General features: G+C 36.4%; 1 protein-coding gene across 1 annotated transcript in view; it reads right to left on the reverse strand.

Moving 5' to 3' along the window:
- LOC132526515 (disks large homolog 1-like) overlaps positions 1–14,446 on the reverse strand; it is a 1,013,093-nt gene that overhangs the window by 544,912 nt on the left and 453,735 nt on the right. The gene's annotated exons all lie outside the window — the stretch shown is intronic.

Here is a 14,446-nt window from a genome sequence, read left to right on the forward strand (position 1 = left end):
AAAAATAATGGAGATGTGCTACAGAAGACTGAGCCTTGTTTAAATAACACATGTTGAGATAATAAACTAGCTCTTGTCAAGAGAACAGTTCATCTGACAACAGGAAATTTAAAATTCTCCCTCTTTTGAATTGTTTTTTTCTTTAAACAGGCAATTGTAAAGAGAACATTTCACTTCATCTATAAAAGGCCACATTTCTGTTGTCAAGGGCTTTCCTAGGCAAGGGATTCCTGCTAATGTTGAATTACTGGGCAGTTTGGGCTTCTGTCTACATAGTATAGGCTACAGAAAGCAAAGCAAATTCCAAGCCTAGGGATTGGTGGGGAAGAAACAGGAGATTTTCTATCTACTCTACAATTGTGTGACATGTCCTTACACTCTGTATAATATTTTGCCTTCTTTGGGCGTGGCCTTGGAATGATTTTATCATTTGTTTGACTTAGTATTTTATGTTTAAGCAACATAAATTTAAGGAAAGCCACTCAAAGAAATACCAACTCTCAGAAAAAAAATACTCTAAACAATGGAGGAAAAGCAAGTCAGTGGCTTCAAACAACATCATAAATCATAAGAGAAGAAAATGAATGGTGTGCAGCAGTTTTATGTTTGTCATCTCATTCAATCCACACACATGGCTCAGAGGTGAAGGAATGTCCCAAATTAAGTAAGCAGTAAAGGTATGACTCTAACCAGTTCCAGGTAACGCCAAAGTCCATGGTCCTTCCAGTGTCCTTCAAGTAATGCAACCAAGAATAACCCTATGTACCCTGATTCTCCAGCACAGTGTCAGAAAGGCTGTATTCCCTTCCACAGTCTAGCTTCTTTCCCAGATTCTGTGGGCTGTCCTGATGCACAGAAACACATGAGATTCTTTTGTTGGTGTCTTATAGGTCTTCCTATAGACTTCAAGCTTTCACAGAGTCATAAAACTTCCATTCTGTGTATACTTTAGAAAACTGCTTTTTGACAAAGACTTTGGACATTAAGTTTTAGCTCAGAATGCATTTTTGCTTTCGAGTTATAAACAGAGCACAACTTTTTAATGAAAATGCTGACACAACCTAAAGAACAGTGGTGTATGACCAAATACATTGCAGAAACAGATTTTTTCAACAGAGTATTAGCATACTTAGAGAGAGGATATTTATGGGATGTTTTAATTAAGCTGTGGATATTAAATTACGCAAAATTTTTACTTCACCAAAATGCAATCTAAAATCGCCCTCAAGGGCTTCCCTGGTGGCGCAGTGGTTGAGAGTCCACCTGCCGATGCAGGGGACACAGGTTCGCGCCCCGGTCCGGGAAGATCCCACATGCTGCGGAGCGGCTGGGCCCGTGAGCCATGGCCGCTGAGCCTGCGTGTTCAGAGCCTGTGCTCCGCAACGGGAGAGGCCACAACAGTGAGAGGCCCACGTACCGCAAAAAAAAAAAAAAAAAAATTAAACAATAAAATAAAATAGCCCTCAAGATCAGTTAGCATTTTTTTTCCTGTGGTTGGGAGACATTGCCAATCCAAACTTGAATGGCATTGAGTTTTTCAATGAGGTGTGTGCTCTGAGTTGATTGAAAATATATGGATCGGTAAATGAAATGCTCAAATGTTTGTATATATTTTTCCTCATTGCTCTAATGGAAGAGTGGTTGTTATGAAACCTGCTCCTTTTCCACCTCTTCCAATCATGCTTAGGTTTGGGGTTTTGATAGATACATTTGTTATGCCTTTTGTTGCTGAAACCAGTCCATTAATCCAGACTGGAAGGGGCTGTTTTTATGAGGCTGTCAGGGGACTATGCCACCTGCTGCCAACAGGACTTCTTTGAGAAGCTGCAGCAATTAACGCTGCATTTCTCTGTCAAGCCCTGTTAAAAGTTTTCTTCAGGCCAAGTTTGTCCAAACATTTGTACAATTCCGCAGAGATCCGAAGTAGCTGGAGGCTGCTTCAAGAGGTTTGTCATTGACACCTGCTCTGTATTGGACGTAGGAAGCTGGCTGCTGCTACAGACATGGCCTCATGGAATAGCTTCCCCTATTTGGACTACCTAAAGCTAAATCTAATGAGGCAAGCCTGAGCAGGGGATAAGCACAATCAGAAGAGCAGCACAGAAAGTCAGACTAGTAAGCAGGCGTAAGGAAGACTTTGACGAGAACACCTCCATATCTTCTTTGTATAATTCAATTATTTAAATAACATTTCTTTGTTGTTATTTCCTTGGATTTCTAGGTTCATTATACATAATTGGTAATATACAAAAAATGCACAAAGAATAAATATTTTTAAAGCCTATAATCATTACTACTTAGAGTACACTCCTGTTCATACGTTATATGGCCTTCATTTAAATGCTAAATTTGTGCAATATACACGTCCCCTGAATATTGCTGTAGGAAAAGTTTCTTTAAGGAGATGTGTGCAGTATGAGGTTTTCAAGGTAGGATTATTTACTTGGAAGAGCTGTCATTCATAACTCATAACTGTAGCTGGTTTATGAACAACACCAACACCCAAATCAAGAGCACTTGATGATGTCTATATTTGTTTCACATGATCTAAAAACATCAAATTAAAAGGGATAATGTGATAGCTAGGGAAAAGTACCCAGAGGAGTTCATAAGACATTCATTTACTTTGTTAATATAAAAGGAAGGAGATTCCATCATAACTGCACCAGACTTAGCACTCCATAACCAAACCAATCATATATGCTTCAGAGGCTCTTTCACCACTCAGTGCTGAAACCCATTCTCTTATAGTATTTTTCAGGAATTCAAGTAACCAAAAAATAATATAGCAATGACACTAAGTTCACAAATGACTTTCAAAGATATATAAATTGTAATAGAAATCACTGTCCAAAAAAAAAACCTTTATGCTTTTTAAAATAAAATTAACTCATTTAAACATTCAGACTCTACACCTTTCAATTACATCCACTATCTGAGGTAAGTTGAAAGTAGGCCAACCTATCTGAGAGTTCATTGCTCAAGTGCCTTTGTGGGGTAAATATAGATCTCAAACTGTAACCATCTTCAGAATTCTACAGTGCTGATAATAATAATGCCATAATAATTACAAAAACAACATGTATTGAGTACCTACTATGTGCTAGGCACTGATTTAGGCATATCGCATACATTGTCTTTAATTCTGAAAGTAGTCTAGCAAGGTAGGTATCTGTTATTATTCCTACTTCACATGAGAAAAGGGAGACAAAGAGTTGTTGAAGTGCTTACTGAAGTTCATATGGCTAGTGAGAGAAAGGAGATCTCAACTTCTGCTTGACTCCAAAACTCATGCCCCTACTACTATGCAACACTGACTCCTTAAGTGATGAGTGAAAAGTTCAACAGGAAGAACATTAACCTACACTTAAAAGCTCAGGTAATGCCAACAAGTGTCAATACCTTGTACTGTTTAAAAATCACTACAAAACCCAAAGCAAATCTCCTTTCACGTATCCCTCCCTATTTTGCTGTCAGTCTCTCTGCCTCCCTCAATACCACCTTTGCCTCCATCACAAATTCAAACGAATAACTCAACTACTTAAGTTGGAGGAGAGAGGAATCCACTGCCCTGAGAGTTTGTATGAGTGGAAACGTGCCAGCTCTCTGCTCATCAATCAAATCCATCAAAGAAAGAGGTGTTTCCAAACATGAATCTACCCAATAATTCAAGTTTATCCTTTGAAGTATACGATGTTTTTATATTTTGAACATTTTAAATAGTTTGCAAATGTTTTAGTAGCTGCAGGTAGACGTCACAAAGGTAATTCTTCTCCAAAAAAATCTTTGGACATAATTTTAGATTTTTATGTATTGACCCATGGCCAACATTTATGAATGTCAGTTAGAATACTAAGTTGTGATGTACCCAGGTCCCACCACGCAATTACATCATAGAATTTAAGGGCTTGTGCTTGTTTTAAACATTTGCTTCTTTCCTCACTGTTGACTGCCACGTCCCATGGCTGCTAATATACCAGGCTTTAGTAATGCTTTCTCCTGAATTTCTATACACCTGTTCTAACTATCTGGATCCTCTAATGGGTTAGGTAATAAGTAGCCATGATTTTTAGAAATGTATCTAAATAGGCTCAGAAACAAGGTATAATGGGTCTCTCTTGTTCAAATACCTGTATTTGAGAAATAATAAGAAGCTCACACAGTGAGGTCATAGAATAGGTAAGTACACTGTAAATGAGCTGTGAAATATTGATTTAGTTCACTTCAACATAATTTTTGTTTATTTCTAGATAATTCTCAGTGTATACTACATAATAGAGGTTGTTGGATACTAAGTAAGTAAAACATTGGTCAGTAAATATAGCTGAAGCTTCCTTAAATTGATGTCAGAGAGAACAAAAACTCAATTCTTCCAGGAATTTTTCTGGACACAGAGACAAAGCCCTTGGATACGAAAATCCATAGACCCATCACAGTATAGCTTTTTTGTATTCTTAATAATTTACAAATTATTGAATCACCATATTCTATATCAGCATCCCTCTATAAACCTGTGAAAAACAATCTTGTAGCTTATAGCTCTGTCATGGAATGACCTTTGAGAGAAAATTTCATATTTAATTGCTACATCAAATGATGAAACAAAGAAGGAAGATAGAGCCTAGAAATCCTCTTATAGAAAACACATTATTAAAATTCCATTAGCTCTGAACGGAAGGACATAACAAAATTTCTAAATAGTCAGGTTTATTATAACTCTCTTTATAATAGTAGTTATCTACATGGTCTTCTTCTCCAAATAAATCATATAAGATTAGAAATCCTGACAGTGCTGTGAAGGAAGACCTTCAATGTCCTACTGTGGTTGCCAATATGGTTGTCCAACAATGCAATGTTACCCAACATTCAATGTATAGAATCCAGGCAGCACCTTTCATGACACAAGGCACAGCTACCAAAAAAAAAACCAGTCTCTTTTGAATTCATTATTTTTCACAGCAAACTCAAGAGCATAAATTTATTCTGGAGAGATGGTGAATTATATCAGAAACGACACCAGACTGCATACCCAAAGGATTCCAAAAAATATTTTTTGTGATGCCAAAAAATATTTCACTTCTCTGAGCTTCAGTATTCTTATCTGTCAAATAAGGGAAGAGCTATCCTTTGGCAAAATCAGATGTGGATTATGAGTAGGTAGATTATACTTCCAGGAGTTCTAGAAAAGTTTTGCTTAGTTTTCTCAATAGAAAGCCAAGGCACTCTCTCAACACATGAAAATTTTAAGTGTTAAAAACAAATATCAAAATAAACACATAAACAAACAAAATCCCCCTTTCATGATAAAAACACTCAATAAAATAGTAATAGAAGGGAACTTCCTCAATATGATAAAAGCCATCTATAAAAATCCCACAGCTAATATCATATTTAATGAAGAAACACTGAATTTTCCCCTAACATCAAGAACAAGACAAGAATGTCTGTTCTTGCCAATTTTATTCAATATTGTACTGAATATTCTAGCTAAGGCAACTGGGCAAGAAAATGAAACAGAAGGCATCCATACTGGAAAGAAAGAAGTAAAACTAGTAGAACTATCTCTTTATGCAGGTGACATGATCATGTATATAGAAAAATCCTAAAGAATTCACTAAAAAGCTGTTAAAATGAATATGTTTAACAATGTTACAGGGTACAAGAGCAATAAATAAATATTGATTGTATTTCCATACACTAGCAATGACCAATCAAAAATGAAATTAAGAAAACAAACTCATTTATAATAGCATCACAAGTAATAAAGTGCTTAGGAACAAATTTAACAAAAAAAAGCAAAAACTTGTACTCTGAAAACTATAAAATATTGTGGAAAGGAATTAAAGAAGACCTAAATAAATAGAAAAACATTCACTGGATCGGAAGTTTAATATTGTTAAGATGGCAATATTCCACAAATTAATCCACAGATTCAAAGCAATCTTTATCAAAATCCCAGATGGTTTTTTTGTAAATTGACAATCAGATCCTAAAATTCATATAAAAATGCAACGGATCCTGAATATCCAAAATCATCTTGCAAAAGAAGAACAGAGTTGAAGATGTACACTTCTCAGTTTCAAACTTACGACAAAGCTACAGTAATCAAGATAGTACTGGATAAAGATAGCCATATAACTCAACGGAATAGAACTGAAGTTCCATAAATAAACCTTTACATTAATAGTCAATTGATTTTCACCAAGGCTGCAAAGGCAATTCAATGGGGAAAGAAAATACTTTTCAACAGATGGTTCAGGGACACTTGGCTATCCATATACACTATAGATACATAAAAATTAACTCAAAATAGATCACAGACCTAAATGTAAGAGTTAAAACTATAAAACTCTTAGAAGAAAATATAGAAGTAAATTTTTGTGACCTTGTCACGTGAAGCCTCCTTAGATATGACAAGTGACACAAAAACAGATAAACTGGACTTCATCAATAAGTGGTACTGGGAAAACCAGACAGCTACATGTAAAAGAATGAAAATAGAACACTCCCTAACACCATACACAAAAATAAACTCAAAATAGATTAGAGACCTAAATGTAAGACTGGACACTGTAAAATTCTTAGAGGAAAACATAGGAAGAACACTCTTTGACATAAATCACAACAAGATCACTTTTGATCCACCTCCTAGAGTAATGGAAATAAAAACAAAAATAAACAAATGGGACCTAATGAAACTTAAAAGCTTTTGCAAAGCAAAGGAAACTACAAACAAGACGAAAAGACAACCCTCAGAATGGGAGAAAATATTTGCAAACGAATCAACGGACAAAGGATTAATCTCCAAAATATATAAACAGCTCATGCAGCTCAATATTAAAAAAAACAAACAACCCAATCCAAAAATGGGCAGAAGACCTAAGTAGACATTTCTCCAAAGAGGACATAGAGATGGCCAAGAAGCACATGAAAAGCTGCTCAGCATCACTAATTATTAGAGAAATGCAGATCAAAACTACCATGAGGTATCACCTCACACCAGTTAGAACGGGCATTGTCAGAAAATCTACAAACAACAAATGCTGGAGCAGGTGTGGAGAAAAGGGGACCCTCTTGCACTGTTGCTGGGAATGTAAATTGATACAGCCACTACGGAGAACAGTATCGAGATTCCTTACAAAACTAAAAATAGAATCACCATATGACCCAGCAATCCCACTACTGGGTATATACCCTGAGAAAACCATAATTCAAAAAGACCCATGCACCCCAATGTTCCTTGCAGCACTATTTACAATAGCCAGGTCATGGAAGCAACCTAAATGCCCATCGACAGACAAATGGATAAAGAAGATGTGGTACGTATATACAATGGAATATTACTCAGCCTTAAAAAGGAACGAAATTGGGTCATCTGTAGAGACGTGGATGAATCTAGAGACTGTCATACAGAATGAAGTAAGTCAGAAAGAGAAAAATAAATATCGCATATTAATGCATATATGTGGAACCTAGAAAAATGGTACAGATGAACCAGTTTGCAGGGCAGAAACAGTGACACAGATGTAGAGAACAAACGTATGGACACCAAGGGGGGAAAGCAGTGGGGGGTGGGGGTGGGGGTGTGCTGAACTGGGAGATTGGGATTGACATGTATACACTGATGTGTATAAAATGGATGACTAATAAGAACCTGCTGTATAAAAAAATAAATAAAATAAAATTCAAAAATTCCAAAAAAACAGATGAATGGATAAAGAAGATGTGATATATATATGTGTATTTTGTGCTTCAAATGAGAGTATCAAAAAGTAAAAAGACAATCCACAGAATGGTACAAAATATTTGCAAATCACATATCTAATAAGGAATTAGTATTAAAAACATATAGAGAACTCTTACAACTCAAAGACTTAAAGACAAAAAAAAATTTTTTTAAATAGGTAAAAAATCTAAATAGACATTTCTCCAAAGATAAAAGAATAGCCTAAAAGTACATGAAAAGATGCTCAACACATCACTAATTATTAGGGAAGTGCAAATCAAAACCACAGTGAGATATCACTTCATACCCACTAGTATGACTACAATAAAAAGGACAGATAATAACAAACTTTGTGAGGATGTGGAGAATTGAAACCCTCGCACATTGCCGGTGGGAATGTAAACTAGTGTAACTGCTTTATAAAACAGTCTGGCAGTTCCTCAAAAGGTTAAACACAGTTACCATACAACTCAGTAATTCCTCTCCTAGGTATACATCCAAGAGAAGTAAAAACATATGTCCATACAAAAAGTTGCATGTGAATACTCACAGTAGCATTATTCACATGATGAAAAAGGGCAAACAACACAGATGTCTACCAACTGATGAATGGATAAACAAAATGTGGTATGGCCATATGACAGAATATTACTCATCAAGATAAAGTAATGAAGAACTGATATATGCTACAACATGGCTAAACCTTGAAAATACTAGTTAAGTGAAAGAAGCTAATCACAAAGGGCCATGTATTTTATAATTCCATTCATAGGAAATATCTAGAATAAGCAAATCCGTAGAGATGGGAAGCAGATTAGTGATCGCCAGGAGCTGGAGGGAAGAGGAGTGGGGAGCGGCTTATAATGGACATGGGGTTTCTTTTGAGCTCATGAAAATGTTCTAAAATTGGTAGTAGTGAGAGTAGCACAACTCTGAATGTACTGAAGTCACTGAACTGTGTGCTTTAAATGGTTGAATTATAATAGTGTGTGAATTATATTTCAGTAAATCTGTGGGAAAAAAATAAGAACACTGATGGATAGCTTCTCAGATCTTGCCAGCAACCTCAGGACTTGAAACCTTCATCTCTGCACAGGGCATGCTGGGTACATGTTACATGTCTTTAGTTCTTTGTGTGTTTTTCATGTGTGCTCACTGGAAATGCCCTTTCATCTCTCCCATGAACCCCCCCCCAAACCCATAAATACTGTGGGTTCCCTTTCTGAGCATGCTTCAAAGATCAGTGTAACAAAATTATTTGATATGAATCCTGCAGTTCCCAGCTGGTTCTTTCGAACCTAGAGAGGAAACCAGTACAAGTCGAAAATACTATAATGGCCAGAAGAGAGGGGAAAAAAGCAATATATCCATTGTATCAACCTAGCCTTCCTCATATTTTCCTTGATTCAAAGCCCTAACTACATCCAAGTTGGAATCAGAGCCATTCCACAGAGCTCACATCTCTTAAAGTGCATTGTGATTTTTTTTAAGGAAATTTCCCCTCTGAATTCTTTTCTAACCCTACGGCTACCACCCATATGGCCAGATGTACTCTTAATCCCAGTGTAGACCAATTTAAAGCCCTGTACTCTGTAATTTTCCAAAATTTTCCTAAAATTGTGATCATCTGATAACATCCTAACTTTTTGTTCTATAAGGGAACTAACCACTGATGGTATGAAAACCTTGCCCTAAAAAATAAAAATTACATCCAGTCTTTGGAAAGACAATACCCGTCAAAGCCATCCTGGGTGTAATTTCCCAGCAGCAGAGTTTGCCCAGTGGGTCTGTGTTCCTAGGAACTCTACAACACCCAGAGAGCAGACACAACATTATTTGTTTTATGACTGCATTGGATGTTTCTAAGTACCATGGTCTGGGTATTTATTTGGGCTGTATACAAAAGGAAGTCACACAATGAACTGTGGAGAAAAAAAGGTGGGGGAGAAGCTACCAAAACAGGGTGAAAAAAACCTTTGCACTAGTATAGAATAGCTTATGCACATTGTATTAACTGGTTTCAATTAGAGGGATTGATCCCAATTGTGGTTAATGGGAGGCAGTCTGGGAGAACATGCTGAAACAATAAACACTTTAAAAGAACATCTCCTCTGGTTTCTTACAGGAACGTCTGTTTTTATTGATTTCCCATAAAAGAGAAAAATTACTTTCATAATCTAGAGAGACATTGTAGTGAAATGTTAATATGCTTTTAAATTAAAAAGAGTATCTAGCCCCACTCTTCAAAAATGGCTTTATATTACTCAGAATACAAACATCTCAATATGACACTCCATATCATCAGTTCTTGCCTGTCAGAGGGCAAATGTTTCTTTTCAAGAGCTTCAGGATTTCTCCTTTTACAGTCTTAAAGAGTTGTGTATTAACTCCTGGAAACTCTTCCTGAACAAGCCAGAATCCTTTTGGAAGAAAGGGCCCTCCTAAATAGCCCTAAATTAATAATGAGTTATTGCCTGTTCTTTATGTTTTGCTTCACCAATTCATCCTTCCCCATCACTTTCTAGAATGACCTATCCTTTTCTTTCTTTTCTCTTACCACTTTTCAAGCAATTACCACGTGGCAGGTGCTGTGTTAACACATGGCATGCATTACCTCATGTAAATCTCAAAATATCCTGTTACACGTGTAAACTCAGAGAGATTAAGTAGATTGTCCAATGTTATACGTCTAGTAAGTGGCAGAATTTGTATTTTAACACAAAACTTATACAATTCTAAAGCTTTTATACTTAACTATTACCAAAAACTGCATATTCTGTCTTCCAAAATCCATCTTGAGGCAAATCTCCATTCTGAAAAGTTATAGCTTTTTGTACAGACCATTATATAGCATATATTACAGAGTATAATGATTATATGCATGTATTGTTCCCTGCTCTATCCTGAGGAATCAAAGGGTCAGTTACAACCTACAAAATATGTTCAGTAAATGCTCCTTGAATGAGTAAATGAGGGTTGATGCATTCAGAGTACAGTGTTCTTATTTGCAAATGCTTATATGATTTTTAAAAATATTTCCCATATCTATTTATGGGTGAATACTACATAACAATAGAGATATGCAGAAATAACAATATCCATGATAAGCTCCATAATAGCAGGGATTTTTTTTTCAACTTAGCTTTTAGAAACTCCTCTCATTACATTATTTTTAAATTTCCAGGAACTAAGGGGTGTGCAAACATAAAGAGAAACAAAGCAATTATTCTAGACAAATATGTATATTTATATATCATATGTCTAATCAGTAAAATTATACATTACAGCCATTTCTGAGTAATGCTTAATAACTAAGGATTGCGTTTGGGGACATTCCTCAAAGTGACCAAATCCACTCATAGGCCATAGTCATACTGAGTGGTCCAGAGACCTGCCCTGAAATGCAGCAGCCGCTCAAGCCTCCTGCAGCTGGTCAAATCTAAGGTTCTTTATTTCCAACTGACAGGAACTGATTCCTAGCCTAGTTCACTCCAGATTCAGAGATCTGCCTGTCTTCACCTGAGTCCCAGAACCTGTGGGTCTCTTCTCATTTGTTTCTAAGTGGCAGGGGTTCAGGTAACCACTGTGTTCATACTGGTGATCGTACAAACCAATGGGCATACAACCCAATTAAATGTAAAGTGTAGAGGTGAGGAAGGGTATCATTCTAATGCTTAATGTAGCCATACAAGGAAAGATGAATAAACAAAACTGTCACACTTCTCACTAGAGAAGATATTTCACTTATAATTATTCACAAAGTATAAATATGCCCATGTTTCTGTATAATTGCTGGAGGTAAATTTTCTATTCAGCTTGAATCCCAATCTGTACATTGTAATTCTGACTAAAAGGAAAAGTCTTTAAAAACACTTCTTGGTCCCATTATTACAGAGATGTGCAGTGCCAAAAAAAGAGAGTATCCAAGAGGAGAGTAATCAAGTAGTAACAGAAGTCATTTTTAAGGCAATATGTAGCTGTTGACAGGCATTTGAAAAACAATTTGGAGAGAGAAAGTTTCTTGGAAAAACCAATGATAAAACCTCTGCACTTAAAATGAACCTGGAGGCAAAAGCACACACAAAGACCAGGACTGTTCTGAATATAGTAACAAAGCCCAGCTACAAGGATACAATTATTCCAGAGCAAAACACCAAGAAAGAATAGGGTACCAGGGAGAGAAATGTAGGAAAGAATCAAGTGAATTTAAAAATGCACAAAGATAACAGAGACTATCCATTTATCATGAATGTAAGTATGTATTAATTTATTTATAACCTGTTTAAGCCCATAGAGGATTTGAGGGGGACAAGACATTCTCTTAAACGCAGGAGGCTAGAGGCTAAGATTTTCTCTATTTCCTGAGAGATGAGAAAATGGAAATTAATACCAGAACTACTTTACATATTGTATATAGTTTTTGTTATGTAAATATACTTTTATTACTGTATTGTTAACTAGCCATATTTCTCAGTTTATAATGTGAGTTAAGTCATTACCAAATTATTCTTTGCTCATTTTTATGTACCCAAGTGTTATATATAACCAGATATTTGAAATGAATGGACTATTATAAATTATCAAAATCCCACAGTTCGGAGTGCTTCATTCTGTCTGAGACACCTACTCGTTACATCAATTCTGGTGGGAGCTCCATAAATGTTGCTGACCAGGAGATGTTAGTTAAGCGAGTTTACTTTTTGGCTGCAAATAAATCAAAGAGCAATAAATTCCCCCAAACAAACAAAATAAAACAAAATCTAGATAACTTAAGGAAAAAAATGTAACTTACTGATTATCAGCAGGTTATTGAGCCCTTCTCACAAAATCAAAGAGAGATTTAAGCAAGCTAAACCTCGAAGGGCAGATATACAGCAACTCAAGGAATCTCGGCAACTCAAGGAATCTCAGCAACTGAGGTTCATAGAATATTTTCCAAACTATTGTCATTCATATGATTCAATACTGATGGCTACCAGTTTGATATCTCTCTGGTACAAATTTCAAATACCCAGGAGAGAGAACCCAACAGGCTCACCTGGGATCAGATATTTACCTCTTGGATCAGTCAGTCATGGCCAGGCACAGACTCGCAGAGCCCAAACATGGCCACTAGGAGCCTACTTTTGTAGACTGGGGTTACTGACAGAGAAAGCAGAATCATTACAGGTTGTGCAATTCCTCCAGAAAGTGCTTGCCCCACTGGGAGATGTATTACTTTTAAGTAAATGGCAAAGGAAATCTACGCAACCAGCAGCTACCAATTCTATGGCAGAAACAAGAAGAAACATCTTTTTGATGCTCTCACCTGACCATAGAACTGAAAATCAGACTCAAGTGTTGGCATTTCAGACGTGTGATCTTCAGGAAGGGTCTTAAATGTAGTCATCTATTTGGTCTTTAGTGTTCTACAACAGGAAGACCTAATGTGGGATTCTCAGATCCTCAGCGGTAACTCCACAGTAATTATGAAGGATGAGCTGTTTTTAATAATCCAAAAGACAGAATTCTAATCATGGATTTACTTGCAATAAGACTGCACAAAGTAACTAAAATGTCAAATTTCTTTTATTTTGAGCTGAAATTATCAGTGTATTGGAGGATCAGCTACTAATTGGAATACATGGATGTATTTGATAAAATGGGACCACTATCCTATCTACCTTTGTATCTCTAGCAATTGCCATAGTTCCTGACACAGCTGAATCCAACTACTAAATTTTGTCTAGTTTGAAAACAAAATTCCTCAAAACGCATATTCAATGGTACTCTGAAGGAGAAAGTATAAAAGGACACTTGAAGGTGAGAAACGGAAACCACCCAACTAACAAAGTAAAAATATATTTATTCCTATTCAGCGAGAAATGTGAGAGTTACAAAATAATTTATTAAAACTTATTATAAAGAGGAAATCAATAGATTGAAGATTCATTTATTAAATATACACTCACAGACCTTCTACCATGTACCCAGGGATTTACCTAGGTGTAGGTATACTAGGAACCTGAAGAGCACATGGTATTCTTGGAGAAATAGGCATTATAAATCAGTAATTGCGAGATAATATCATTAAGGATACAATAAAAGGAGTGATTGATGAAGAAATAGAATTATTAAAACCCGTCCTTTCTCTGGCATCAGCAGAGTCTCTAAGCAGGCACTCCTCTCTGACCACCTGCTCACAAAAGTGTGACATTTTTATTCTCCATGTCTCCAGCAAGCTGAGCTGCCTCTGCACTGCAGGAATGCCTCCAAAACTTAGCATTATCATCACTCCTTCATTAAAGGTGATTCCCACCTTCTCACCTTCCACAGATAAACAAAAGTCAAGGAAAGAGGCTTCATTCTCTCACACAATCTGAGTGAAAAGTAGGCTCCTCCAGGCCTACTGCCTTTTAACACAGTCATAAGTCATGCTATGAGAGTCCAGCTGCACCTTTCAGAAGCCTGTATCTCAATAATAGATGAGGATATTTAAAGCACTCCACATATCACTTGATACTGCCTGCAAGGTAGGTCAAATGAGGGGAATGCCTCAAAAGTAACTTTTGAACTTTTTGTCCCCATCACACACAAATTATTTCATGACAGGCAAACCCTCAGTTACAGCACACACGGTTCCCAGAGGAACCACTGTCATTTCTATCAGGCAATGTATATATAAAAGCATATCATACAATCAGCCACTTTCTTCACTTATTCAGAGCACAGCATCATGGA

This window comes from Lagenorhynchus albirostris, chromosome 9, assembly GCF_949774975.1.
Source record: "Lagenorhynchus albirostris chromosome 9, mLagAlb1.1, whole genome shotgun sequence".
Classification (NCBI taxonomy): domain Eukaryota; kingdom Metazoa; phylum Chordata; class Mammalia; order Artiodactyla; family Delphinidae; genus Lagenorhynchus; species Lagenorhynchus albirostris.